The sequence below is a fragment of the Mus pahari genome, chromosome 11 (assembly GCF_900095145.1).
Source record: "Mus pahari chromosome 11, PAHARI_EIJ_v1.1, whole genome shotgun sequence".
NCBI lineage: Eukaryota > Metazoa > Chordata > Mammalia > Rodentia > Muridae > Mus > Mus pahari.
In genome coordinates this window covers 68,562,202-68,576,040 of record NC_034600.1, presented here as the reverse complement: position 1 = coordinate 68,576,040, position 13,839 = coordinate 68,562,202, and positions in this window count along the sequence as shown.

Sequence of the window (13,839 nt, the reverse complement as noted above, 5' to 3'; positions counted from 1 at the left end):
TGTGTGTGTGTGTATATATCATATATATATGTATATATACATACATATATATGATATATATATGTATGTATATATATATACATATATATCATATATATACATACATATATATACATATATATCATATATATCATATATATACATATATATACCTGAAATATATATGTATATATAAATATATACCTGAAATATATATGTATATATAAATATATACATGAAATATATATTTATATATTTCAGGTATTAGCTCTCTATCAGATGTAGGGTTGATGAAGATTTTTCTTCCCTATCTGTTGGTTACCTATTTGTCTTGTCGACTATAGGCTTTGCCTTACAGAAGTTTTCCAGTTTCATGAGATCCCATTTATCAAATCTTGATCTTAGCCATTGGAGTTCTGTTTAGGAAATTTCCCCCTGTGCCAATTAGTTCAAGACTCTTTCCAAAAAATTTACAGAATACCCAAGATACAGTTCACAGAACTCAAGAAGGTCAACAGGATGAAGGGCCCAAGTGAGGACACCTCAGTCCCAGAGGGAGAACAAAGCAATCACAAGTGGGAAGGGAGGAGGGACCTTGGAGAGAAAGTCTATGATGGTTGGGTGGGGAGGTGAACCTGATCTGGTATTGTATGGGGGAAAAGAACTGAAGCCCTGAAGGTCAGCAGAAAGAATGGAAACAGGCAACCTTGGGAGGTAGGAGGTTGGGGGGACCCTCCAGAATGCATCAGAGACCTGGGAGGTGAGAGACTCTTAGGACTCAAAGGGAGGGACCTTAGATGAAATGCCAGACAATGGGGAGAGGGAACTTATAGAGCCCACCTCCAGCAGGAAGACAGGGCATCAAATGAGGGAGAGGGTTGCCATCACACAATCTGTCCCATAATTGTCTGAAAGAACTGCAGGGATGGAAATGGAGAGTAGCCTGAGGCAAAGAAGGTCCAGCAACAGGCCCAAAGTGGGATACAGATCAAGGGCAGGTCCCAAGGCCTGACACTATTATTGAGGTTATGAAGTGCTCACAAAAATGGACCTAGCATGACTGCATTCCAAAAGACCCAACAAGCAACTGAAAGAGTCAGATGCAGATATTTCCACACAACCAATGAATAGAAGCTGCTGACCCCAGTGGTTGTATTAAGGAATGACTGAAAGAAGCTGGGGATGAGGGCAACCCAATAGGAAGAGCAGAGTCTCAATTAACCTGGACCCCGGAGATCTCTCAAACACTGGATCCCAACCAGGCAGCATACACCAGCTGATAGTAGCCCCCCAACACACATACAGTAGAGGACTTCCAGGTCTGTGTTCATTCAGAGATGATGCACCTAACCCTCAAGAGACTGGAGGCCCCAGGGAGTTTAGCGGTCAGGTGGGGTGGGGGTGGAGGGGTGGAGATATCCTCATGGAGACAGGAGTATGGGGAGAATGTAAGGGATATGGAACAGTTGGAAGGTGAATTGGGGCAAGGAGAGGGGATAAAATCTGGAGTGTAATTGCTTGTGGGATTGCAAGCTTGTACAACCACTCTGGAAATCGGTCTGGCAGTTCCTCAGAAAACTGGACATAGTATTACTGGCAGATCCAGCAACACCTCTCCTGGGCATATACCCAGAAGATGTTCCAACTGGTAATAAGAACACATGCTCCACTATGTTCATAACAGCCCTATTTATAATAGTCAGAAGCTGGAAAGAACCCAGATGTCCCTCAACAGAGGAATGGATACAGAAAATGTGGTACATTTACACAATGGAGTACTACTCAGCTATTAAAAACAATGAATTTATGAAATTCTTAGGCAAATGGATGTATCTGGAGGATATCATCCTGAGTGAGGTAACCCAATCACAAAATAACTCACTTGATATGCACTCACTGATAAGTGGATATTAGCCCAGAAACCTAGAATACCCAAGATGCAATCTCCAGAATACAAGGCAATCAAGAAGAAGGAAGACCAACACGTGGATACTTCATTCCTCCCCAAAACAGGGAATAAAATACCCATGAAAGAAGTTGCAGAGACAAAGTTTGGAGCTAAGACTAAAGGATGGACAATCCAGACACTGCCCCACCTGGGGGTCCATCCCATAATCAAACGCAGACACTATTACATATGCCAGCAAGAACTTGCTGAAAGGACACTGATATAGCTATCTCTTGTGAGGCTATGCCAATGCCTGGCAAATATAGAAGCGGATGCCCACAGTCATCTATAGGATAGAACATAGAGACCCCAATGGAGGATCTAGAGAAATTACCCAAGGAACTGAAGGGGTCTGCAGCCCTATAGGTGAAACAACAATATGAACAATATCAGTACCCCCTGAGCTCATGTCTCTAGCTGCATATATAGCAGAAGATGGCCTAGTCAGCCATCATTGGGAAGAGAGGCCCTGGGTCTTGCAAGCTTAATATGCCCCATGCAGGGGAAAGCCAGGGCCAAGAAGTGGGAGTGGGCAGGCAGGGAAGCAGGGGAGGGGGTATAGGGGACATTCAGGATAGCATTTGAAATGTAAATGAAGAAAATATCTAATAAAATAATTTAAAAATATCTGGAGTGTAAATAAATTAAATAAATAAAAGGAAAAATAAAGAAAAAAGAGAAAAATGTACATCATATTAATCTCCATGTGCTGTCTGCCTTATCCTTTTAGACCATGATATAGGTCTCAGATGCTTCTCTGGCTGCCTCTTTTCCTTCCTTTCTTTTGCCATCATAAAGCCCAACCTTCTATAACTGAAAGGACAGTAAAACACTCTTTCTTTTATATGCCTTGGTCATTGTGATTTTTTCACAGTAGTAGAAAAAAATGTATGAAATTTTATCATAAATGTTAGTGATCTTGCTTATTTTTACATCTGTATAAATTTGTGAAGAAATCATTAATATAGAATTTATTGTTATTAGGGGACTAATTGAAAAAAATCAGTAATGCCCAGATCTTCATTTTTCTGACTATATAATCCTCAGATGCCTTGTAACACACTGTATAAGAAACTAAATTTTGAGGATAACAATACATACTAGCAACGTTACTCAGTGCATATTTTTTGCTCTTTTTCAGTCCCTGAAAAAACACAGCTTCCTCTGGCCAAAGGAGCCAGGACTGAGTTCTATGGTATCTAGAACAACACACGTACAATTTCATTAATTTTATCATTTTACTTTCAGGTATAACTTAAATCTATGTCTGTTTGACTACTTTCTTATTTAAATGTAGCCATGCAAAAATATCAGTCAGATGTAAGAAATAAAATTTTATATAAAAATACCAGTTGTATAAAACTTATAATCTTTTATGACAATACATATACATTGAGTTATAAAATATATTAATGCTGTCCACTTGGATATATAGCTCAACTATCTAAGAAACATTTATACATTAAAAAACTGAAATGTCCCTTGGAATTAATATTTAAAGTCTGTGAATCACATATATGACAGATGAACTTTAAATGATTTACCCAATAGCTGAATGAAAAGTTCCTAAAACCTCTATATATTTCGAATAAGTGCATAGGACGTGTGGAACCATGCTACCGAATAGGCATAAGAATTGGTAAGGGTGAGTGAGCTCAAATCCTGAGAATGTCAAAATTTTGAGGAGAAGAGCAGAGCTGCTTCTACCCGTCTCTGTACCTGCTCTTTCCACCCTACTGAAAGGACCACGGGCAGTCAGTCAGGTAGCATAGCACCCGGAGTTCTTTTAATGAGGTATCTAGATAGCCTTGACCTCCAGGCACTGATCTTGTCTTCCTGAGTATTTCTTCCCCCAAGAGGTATATAAGCCTTCGTTCACCCGGAATAACGTGTATATGTTCACATCCACCCCCAACGAAGCAATGAGATCAAGGATCATCTCAGAGAGCTGTTTCATTAAGTATCACCATAGAGAAGGCCTTTTCCTTAAAGAGCCACACCTAAGAGTCAGACAAAGCCGTTTCTGTCCTTCCGCCCCTATAGTATTCGGCGCTCACTCCCTATCTGATTGGACTCTGGTTCTGCCTTTCCCTTCTCGCCTTGCATGCAGATACTCGGAAGGAAAATGTGGACCTTGGAACACTATTTCTGACTTCCTCTCCAGGCTGTACACTGGGGACACCTGGGTACTCAAAGAGGAGACCAAGAACCGCAGCGTTCGTCCCAGACCTAAATTCCCTTTCCGGTCCAGCATATAGGACATCTGATGCCATGATGGGAAATAGTTACAGAGCTGGTGGCATCCAGAGATCCCCAGCAGAGAGGCACAATGGAGTACAACATAAATGTAACAGAATTGGAGTGGACATTTCATGGAACTCCAGTTAGCATTTGTACCTAGAGGTATTCTAGTTGTAGAACGCTAAGTGGAATAATAGCAATGGTAAGTTGGTAAAATGTCCAGGTAACTGTGTCTTCTGCATTCAGATTTGTCTCTTGTATTATAATCAACAATTTAACTGGATGTCATCTTGGAATTAGTTTTCTTTGTCACAAGACACAGTAAATATTCATCTTTAAATATTATAAACCTTTGCTTTTTTGTTTTACTAAGAATTAGAATATTTTGACTTATATTTTTATTCCAAAAAGAAGGTATGTTCTATAGAGGCCAATACTTGATACCCATAGCCAACAGATGAGAAGTTATTGAACAAGAACTCTCAGATGAGTTTACAGGTTCACTTCAATTATAAATGCATTGTACACTGCATCCCAACTACAGTTTTCCTCCCTTCCCTCCTCCTGTTCCCTCCCACAAACCTCCATTCTCTCCCAGATCTCCTTTTCTGTTTGGATTCAAATAAACAAATAAATAAATAATAGAACTCCAAGGGTTGTCCACCTAACATGACCTAACAAGATTTAATAAGACTGGGCACACAGTCTAATAACACAGCTGAATGTGTAAACAAGTAGGAGGAAAGGGGTGACAAGCTTAGGCAAAAGAGCCAAAGACAGTCCCCACTCCCATTGTTGGCAGTTTCACAAGAACATGAAGCTACACAACAATAAGGTATAGGCAGAGACCTACTTCAGACCTATACAAGTTCTGTTTTTGTCACTCTATTCTATGAGTCCCTATGAGCCTCATTTAGACCTGCAATCTGTCCTGCCTGCAAGTAGTCATGCTGGGGCTAATGGTGGCACAGAACATATGGGAGTGGCCAACAGATGACTGGTCCAACTTAAGCTAATACCAAGAGAGGTAGCCCACACCTTACACTGCTTGGAAGGCCAGGAACCCGACCACACATCTCAGAGACCCATGATTAAAGCAAACACAACTGGAAAGAAAAAGTTAATGAAATGATTCCTGATGCTATTCTGCTAGACTCATAGATTGGGGTGTAAATGTAGCTTTTATCTGCCAAATGTAATTGCCTTCTGCAGGGCTTACTGCTAAATAAACTCACCAGTTCCAACTCTTTCTGAGCTCTGCTTAGAGGGTTTAACAGGTATTTCGCCTCTCAAAGCTCACTGAATCAAATTAGCTTATATCTAATTCTGACTGAATTGTTATGCTCAGCCTCAAAGAAACTCTGGCAATCTGTTCTAATCTCCAGGCCCTTTCTTATTATCTGGCTCATTCTGTCTTCACCTGAAACCTGTCTCTGTAAAATTGTCTTCTTCCTCCCTCCCTCCTTCCTCCTCCTCCTCCTCCTCCTCCTCCTCCTTCTTTTTCCTTCTCTCTCTCTCTCTCTCTCTCTCTCTCTCTCTCTCTCTCTCTCTCTCTCTCTCTCTCTCTCTGACTGCAGTCTTAACTCCTCTCTTTCCTGTGTTGTTTTCTTAAATAGCTTCTCTTTCTTGTACTGTTCTTGTGAGAATTGAGCCTATCCAAACTCTGACTCTTTCTGACAAAAAGTTCTCTGATTTGTCACTTTATCTGCCTCTCCATTAGATACCACATTCAAACTTGGCTGTTTCTGTCTACAAACCAACTTTACCTTCATTCTTTGGGATTAAAGCTGCATGCTAAAGGTACTGAAGGTATGTCTGTAATCTAGCCATAGTGATTAAATGTGTGTGATATATCTACATTCCAGCTGGATCACACAGACCTAGAAGGTCTTTGAGTGTGATTGATCCCTAGCCAGAGCATCCATGTTCCTGGATTAAAATTTCTCTATATTGATGCCCCCCCAGGCATCATCAGAGGGCATCAATGAGCACCTAATGGGAGCAGATGCACAACAGGAGGAGTAGCCTGGGAATCCCACAGAAGAGTAGGAGTAAGGATTGGAGAACCTCTGGGAGAGGAAGGATAGTAGGAGCCAGAGGTTTTAAGGATACCATAAGAACACAGCCCACAGAGTCAAATACTTTTTTAAATGTCCCCACCTTTCTACAACTTCTAGGCAAATCATTTTGTTTCTCCCATTTTGTACTATTTTATTCACATGCTTATAAACCCCTCATCTGTAAAATTTTTCTTTACACAAATATCTTGTCTTATTCTTACAACTTAAAATGACCAAGCCGTTTCTGCTTTCCTTCATTTAGCTTGAGATCATTCTTTTAAAACTAGAAAATTAAGAAAAAATTGTTTGGTCAGACCTTAATCAATTGGAAAAAGATATATTCACCACCTAGGTTAGTATAAAAAAAAAACTGTACATTATCTAACTCTATGGTTTGCTAGTCGTTCTTTGGTGCTGAAGTTGTCTTACTGGAATATATTTCTGTATCTTTACTTCTGTGCTTCTAACATTGTTGCTAATTTCAATCGTTTATCCATCCATCCATCCATCCATCCATCCATCCATCCATCCATCCATTCATTCATTCATTCACTTTTTCCCCTGCATTTTCAATCCACTCAAGTGGTTATATATCCACACTATGAGAAATCTGAGAAAGAACTTGGAATTAAGAAGATCTGAGAAAACTTGTATGTAATATTCTCACTGGCCCTCAAGGTTTAATTTCCTAAGATCCTCTAATCCATGCAAGATGCTAGATTTGAAGCATTTGGGTCATCACTTATTACTTCAAGATATTCAAGTTTTAAAACTTAGACCTGTGAGTTTATTACAAATCACAATATAAAGCTAATTACTTTTATCTTAACTAGAAATTTTAAGAGGCATAGGCAATTAATGGAAAATCTCATACATTGTCTGGAGAGAATCACTGATGTCAGGCTATATATGAATCATACTTGAAAGCTGATGAATATCGATCACTAAGTATTATTTGGAGATTTAATAAATAAGTATGTTAATAAAAAATACTGGCTTTAGATTGAGACCAGGAAATCATAAGCACAGGGTTATTCTGGAGTACATGGGCTCACTCCAAGCTTAAGAGCTCTTGTCATTTGATAGATACTAGCATACTGAGTTTCTTTTAAGGGTGTGACCCTTGGTAAGTTAAACGATCTCAAAGGCAGGCCCCACATCCAAAAAAACTGAGTAATACAAGTTGGACACCAGGTGCTGGAAAAATATAAAGAGAGAACAAAAACATGACTGTATGGAAAGATGAGGATAGATCTGGGAAGAGTTGGGTAATAGGGTGATTTTAATCAAAGTATTTTGCATGAAATTCTCAAAGAGATAATAAAAAGTGGATAAAAGACAGAGGTCAAAGGTTGCACAGGGCTCTAATCCTAGTACTCTGAACATTGAGATAAGAGCATCAGAAATTCAAGGCCATTCTCAATTATCTAACAAGCTGAAGACCTTGTCTCTTAATTAATTAAAAATGAAGACTAGAGAATTGCTAAACATAAAAATAAAAACTGAAAAAATACAGAATCCGAAACAAAACAAAAACTTCCAGGAACTCAACAGAATGCACTTTAATACTACCAAAATTTGAAGAGCTGATTCTAGAATAATAATTTCTAAGTGATAATGTACCGTTCAAACCAGATATGGTGTTGCCTATCTGTGACTCAATAATTGGCAGGTGGCGGTAGATGTTCAATGTTATCAACCTAAGACCATGTCTCAATAAAGAGAGGAAATGAAAATCAAGTAACCAACTCACTGATACACACCTGTAACCCCAGCACTCAGGAAATGGATGCAAGAGCTCAAGGTGGAGAGCAACATAAGCTCTCATAGATCTCCCTCACATCTCAGGAAGGATGGGGGGAAGGACACCTGAGACAGTTCAACAGATAAAGCACTTACCACATAGGCCTTGTAAACTAAGTTCAGTTATACAAAGGTAAAAGGAGAGAAGTGAATCCACAAATTTGTATTCTGAATTCCACACATACCTGTGACATCTGTATATCCACACAAACAAGAATAATTATTTTGAACTGAAAGAAAATTCTAGTCATATTTGGGCACATACAAGAGTTGGAAATTTTTTTAAGCACAGGATTCTTAGATTTTGTCTTTGTTTTGATTTAATATACCTTGTAAAATACCATGATACTTAAATATCATAATATATTGTTATTTAGCAAGATATATGTTTATATATATATATATATTATATATTCAAATGTTTATATTTGAAAAGAAAATTTATTTTAGTTAAATTCTGTGATACCACAATCACTGTTATATTGAATGAACAATGTACATTTATACTCTATACTAAGCAAAAATTTTCACTCTTTAAAAAATATAGGGCATGTGGACCATGCCCCCAGAGGAATGGGCTTGGGACTAGTGAGGTGGAGCAAGCTCAGACCCCAGAAATCTCAGCTTGAGAAGGGAGGAGTATAGCTAATTCCTTCCCTGCCTCTATGCCTGCTTTAGGGGCAATTAGCCATGACCCCCTACTTGGTGATCACAGGAGCTAAGTCATGTAGCACAACTCCTGGAATTATTTCCCACCCAGATAGAGCATCATTGGCATCTTAGTATCAACCAATAATACGATGTATTTACCCTCCAAATACCATCCTACTAAAGGCATTTTCAGGTTTTAAGAAGCTAGATTAATGTTAAATGACAATAGTTACATCATTGTAATGATTACAGGATAGGACACTGCATAAAAATAGATATAATCTAATATATAATACAGTAGGAAATACTAGAATAAAATTCAGTAAGGCAAATAAAATCAATAATAAGAATAATTGCAAATATAAATCATGTACCTACACATTATCATCTCTGTGGGTCAACATATACATATTAAAAGTTTGTTGAGTAGAGAACTACAAGATTTAAGTCACAGACACTTCTATTATTTTATTATTTTATTTAATTCACTTTACATCCCTGTCACTGCCTCTCCTCCCTGTCACCCTCTCCTTCTCCCCATTCCCCTTTCCTCTTCTACTATGAGAGGGTGGAGACTTTCCTATGTATCCCCGACTCTGACACATCAAGTCTCTGTGAGGCTAGGTACATCTTCTCCCACTGAAGCCAGAAAAGGCATTCCAGCTTGTATAATATATCCCACAAACAAGCACCAGCTTTTAGGATAGACTTTGCTCCAGTTGTTCAGGACCTATATGAAAACCAAACTGCATATCTGCTACATAGGGAAAAGGGGACTATATCCAGCCCATGTATGTTTTTGGGTTGGTGAATCAGTCTCTGAAAGTGCCAAGGATCCAGGTTAGTTGACTCAGCTGTTCTTCCTGTGGAGTTCCTATCTCTATCAGGCCCAAATGCTCCTGCCCACTTTCCCAAAAGAGCTTCCCAAAGGTCTAGCCACTGTTTGGCTGTGGATTTCTGCATCGCTCTGAGTAAGCTACTGCATGAAGCCTCTCAAATGACAGCCATGCTAGACTCTTGTCTGCAAGCATAATAGAGTATCATTAATAGTGTTAGGGATTGGTGCTTGCACATAGGATGGGTCTCAAGTTGGGCTGGTTGTTGGTTGGTCATTCTATCAGTCTCTGCTCTATCCCCTTTATTATTTGTAGACAGGATAAATTTTGAGTTAAAAGTTTTATGGGTGGTTTGGTGCCCCTGTCACTCCACTGGGGTTCCTGCCTGGATACAGGTGGTGCCCTGTTCAGGTCGCATATCCCCAATGTTGGGAGTCACAGTTATGGTCACAATATTGATTCTTGGGCGCTTCCCCTATCCTAGGTTTCTGTCACATCCTAAATATAACCCCACATCCCCACACCCATCAGTTGCAAATTTCCATTCATTTTCAAGGCCTTCTGGCTATCTCCTCTGTTTCCTCGTACCTGATACTGAACCAACCCTGCCATTCCCTACTTTATCCCATTTCCCACCCAGTTACTTCCTCCATCTGCCCACTATGACTATTTTATTTCCCTTTCTAAATAACATTCAAGCATCCTCTCTCAGGCTGTCTTTCTTGTTTTGCTTTTCTGGGGCTGTGTAGTGTGGAGTGATTATGTGTTTTATACCTAATATCCACTTATAAGTGAGTACATACCATGAATGTCCTTTTGGCTCTGGGTTACCTCTCTCAGAATGATATTCTCATGCTCCATCCATTTGCCTGCAAAGTTCCATTATGTCTTTGTTTAAAATAGCTGAATATTATTCCATTGTGTATAAGTACCACATTTTCTTTATCCATTCTTCAGTTGAGGGATATCTACATTGTTTCCAGTTTCTAGCTATTATTAATAACAGGATATGAACATAGATAAGCAAGCGTCTTGCTGGATGTTGGAGCATCTTTTGGATATATGCCCAGGAGTGGTTTAGCAGGCTCTTGAAGTAGAATTATTCCCAGGTTCCTGAGAAACTACCAAATTGATTTCCAAAGCGTTTATACATGTCTGTACTTGCACTAGCAATGGAGGAGTGTTCCTCTTGCTCCACATCCTTGCCAGCATGTGCTATCTCTTGAGCCATTCTACCTGGTATAAGATGGAATCTAAGGGTTGTTTTCATGTGCATTTCCATGACAATTGAGGACTTTGAAGATCTCTTTATGTGATTCTTGGCCATTTGCTTTCCTCTGTTGAGAATTCTGTTTGGTTCTGTACTAGATTTAAAAAAAAAATGGATTATTTAGGTTGGTTGGTGTCTACCTTCTTGAGCTCTTTATAAATCTTGGATATTAGCCCTCTGTCAGATGTAGAGTTGGTTAAATTCCTTTCTCAATCTTTAGGCTGCCAGTTTGTCCTATTGACAGTGTGCTTTGCCTTAAAAAAACTTTTGTTAATCTTAGAACCTGAGCCTTAGAACTTTCTGTATTCTGTTCAGAAAGCTGTCTCCTGTAAGAATGAGTTCAAGGATATTTTGCACGTTCTGTTCTATTAGTTTAGTGTATCTGGTTTTATGTTGAGGTCCTTGATCTACTTGGACTTGAGTCTTGTGCAGGCTGATATATATGGTTCTATTTGCATTTTTCTACGTAAAGATATGCAAATAGACCAACACCATTTGTTGAAGATGCTTTTTCCCTATTGTACGGTTTTGCCTTCCTTGTCAAAAGTCAAGTGTCAATAGGTGTAAGCATTTATTCAACATCTTCTATTCAATTCCATTGATGAACCTTTCTGTTGCTGTACAAATATCATGAATTTTTTACTACACTTGTTCTGTAGTATAGCTTGAAGTTACAGATGGTGATACCTCTCGAAGTCCTTTTATTGTTCAGGAGGGTTTGTTCTATCTTGAGTTTTGTTGTTTTTACATATGAAGTAGAGAATTTCTATTTCAAGTTCCATAAAGAATTGTGTTGGAATTTTGATGGGAATTACATTAAATCTATAAATTACTTTTTAGAAGATGACCATTCTCACTGTGTTAACCCTACATAGAAGACCTTTCCATCTTCTGATAGCTTCCTCAATATTTTTCCTTTAGTGACTAGAAGTTCTTATCATATAGGTCTTTCACTTACTTCGTTAGAGTTACACTAAGATATTTTGTATTATATGTGACTATTATAAAGGGTGTGTTTTCCCTAATTTCTTTCTTAGCCTATCTATCATTTATATGAAGAAGAACTACTGATTTCTTTGAGTTAATTTTGTATACACCCACTTTGCTAGAGGTGTGTATCAGCTGGTTCTCTGGTAGAATTTTTGGGAGTCTCTTATGTATACTATCATGTCATTCACAAATATCAATACTTAGACTTCTTCCTTTCCAATTTGTATCCCATTGATCTCCTCTAGTTCTAGTTCTGTTATTGCTCTGGCTAGAATGTCAAGTACTATATTGAGTAGATAGGGAGAGAATGGGCAGCCTCTTCTTGTTCCTGATTTTAGGAGAATTGCTTTAAATTTCTCTCCATTTAGTTTGATGCTGGCTTGCTATACATTGCTTTGTTTAGGTATGTGCTTTGTATCCCTTATCTCCTTAATACTTTCAACCTGAAGAGACAATGGATTATGTCAGAGGCTTTTCAGCATCTAATGAGATTATGATATGATTTTTTTCTTTCAGTTTGTTTATATGTTGGATTACATTGATGGATTTTCATATATTGAATCATGCCTGAAACTCTGAGATGCAGCCCCCTTAATCATTGTGGAAATGTTTTTCATCTGTTCCTAGATTGGTTTGCGAGTGTTTTGGGTTTGGGGTTTTGGGGTTTTTGTTTGTTTGTTTGTTTGTTTGTTTGCATCCATGTTCAGAAGAGAAATCAGTCTGAAATTCTCTTGCTTTGTGGAGTCTTTGGGTAGATTGGTATCAGGGTGATTGTGGATTTATAGAATGTGTCTGGCCTTGCTCCTTCTGTTTCTACTTTGTGAACTATTTTAAGGAGTATGGTATTAGCTCTTCTTTGAAAGACTGACAGAATTCTGCACTAAAACCTTCTATCCTTGGGCTTTATTTGTTTGGGAGATGTTTTTATGTCTCCTTCTATTTCCTTAGGGCTTATAGAGCTATTTAAATAGTTTGCTTGTTTTCATTTTACTTTGGTAAGTGGTATCAGTCTAGAAAATCATCCATTTTTGTTAAGATTTCCCAATTTTGTGGCTTAAAGGCTTTTGAAGTAAGACCTAATGTATCTTTGAATTTCCTCAGTGTCTGTTTTAATGTCTCCCTTTTCATTTTTGATTTTGTACATATGGATACTGTCTGACTGTCTTTTCCTTAGTTTGGCTAAGTTTTTTTCTATCTTGTTGATTCTCTCAAAGAACCAGTTGTTGGTTTCATTGTTTCTTTGTATTGTTTTCTTTGTTTCTGTTTGTTTTCACCCCTGATTTGATTATCTCCTGCCATACATCCTCCTTTGGTGTTCTGCTTCTTTTTTCTGGAGCATCCAAGTATTCTCTTAAATTGTTTGTTTGAGACCTTTCTAATTCCTTATGGAGGCACTCAGTGCTGTGAACTTTCCACTTAGTACTGCTTTCATTTTGTCCCATAAATTTGGGTACATTGTACTTTCGTTTATTTATTTATTTATTTATTTATTTATTTATTTATTTATTTATTTTTATTGATCTCTAGAAAGTCTTTAACTTTAACCTGTGATCGCCATTAGAATTTGATGATAGACACTGAGCACCTCCCTGCCTTCAGCTGTGTTAGGATCCCATTTTGTGCTAGGCTACTGAAAAGTGTGATCAGTTGCTGCAGGGGGCCTCAGAGAACCTGCCTTTGTCTTCTGAAACCACCAACTTGTGGCTTCCTATCTGAGGCCCTCCTGCTCTTCTCTAGCAATGGTAGTCTGGAGGAGTTACTACATGGCTGATTGATGCGACCTGAGGGGGTGTGTTTAGTAAACCATCCCTGTTTGGCTGAGATTGGTGTCTCAGTAGTTTGTAGGATAATTCCTGGACCCTAAATCACTACACTCAGAACATTCATTTTCTATGCATCCATGTATTATACTGTTTCTCCTCAGGAAAGCACATAGTAACACAGGAGATGTGTACTTTTTGTAAAAGTAACTTTTATTTGCTGGATGCAATTGTCATTTTGGAGCCTTACTGCTGAACAAGCTCACCCTTTCTAGTTTTTTTGTTTTGTTTTGTTTTGTTT